This window comes from Triticum urartu, chromosome 3A (genome assembly GCF_056163025.1).
Source record: "Triticum urartu cultivar PI428250 chromosome 3A, HENAU_Tu73, whole genome shotgun sequence".
Classification (NCBI taxonomy): domain Eukaryota; kingdom Viridiplantae; phylum Streptophyta; class Magnoliopsida; order Poales; family Poaceae; genus Triticum; species Triticum urartu.
In genome coordinates this window covers 700,098,524-700,099,385 of record NC_141875.1, presented here as the reverse complement: position 1 = coordinate 700,099,385, position 862 = coordinate 700,098,524, and the positions used below count along the sequence as shown (strand labels likewise).

The window sequence follows — 862 nt, the reverse complement described above, 5'->3', positions numbered from 1 at the left end:
TAGGCGCCTCTATCTGTATGGGGAATTCGCTGCTGAAAGATCCCGCCCAGTGTCCCCTTCCTTCCCCCGCCGCCTTCCGACCAAAGGGAGTATACAATTTCTTCTTCAAGACACTCATGCCCGATCGTGAGACTGCCTGTTGAACGCTTGATGGCACCTTGCTCTGACCTGAGCTATGCAACAACGAGATCCCCCTCGATCTTTGCCGGATGTGCTTGACGGTCCCCCATAATATGCTAACTTGGGGACTTTTTAGTCCATCTTTTCCAAGAGTCTCCGCTAACCGCGTCCAGTAGATGACCTCTTCCGCTCATCCCCTTCGTCAGCTCTTTGATAGGGATACTATAACCTAGGTCCCTAAACTTGGAATGGATGGCGGAGCGTAGGTGGCAGGCAGTTATATGGATACGGTGCTTTACCCGTAGACGCTTCTCCAGCTCTCGCAAGAATTGTATGGGAGTCATCCTCGAGGGGACTTCCCGAATGACCGTACAGGGGAATTCTACCGTACTCCGTGCAGCTATGGTTGTTGATCCTGCGGAGCCTACCCAAAGGTTCAGACCGGATTGTAGGAAGTGGGTGATACGTTTTTGTATTTCTATGAGAAGAAATACGGCGCCCACGATTCCCAGCAGTAAGTCGTCGGCATATCGCGCGTAACAAATCCTTATTAATAAGGAATGGCTTTAAAGGGGGCCAGCTTACGGGCCAGGCCTCTCTAACTAGTATCGCCTCCCCACCCAGCTCTATCAGCAGGCCCCTTCTTTTGCAATACTTAAGAAGGTCTCTCATGGCCAAATTCTTATTAAAGCCTTTGGCACACGATTATATACCCAAAGGGAATACGCCGCCTAAAATCATC

General features: G+C 50.6%; 1 pseudogene; it reads right to left on the bottom strand.

Annotated features, from left to right (window-relative positions):
• LOC147981828 (uncharacterized) overlaps window positions 1-314 on the bottom strand; it is an 809-nt pseudogene extending 495 nt beyond the window's left edge.
• Window positions 315-862: the final 548 nt, after the last annotated feature.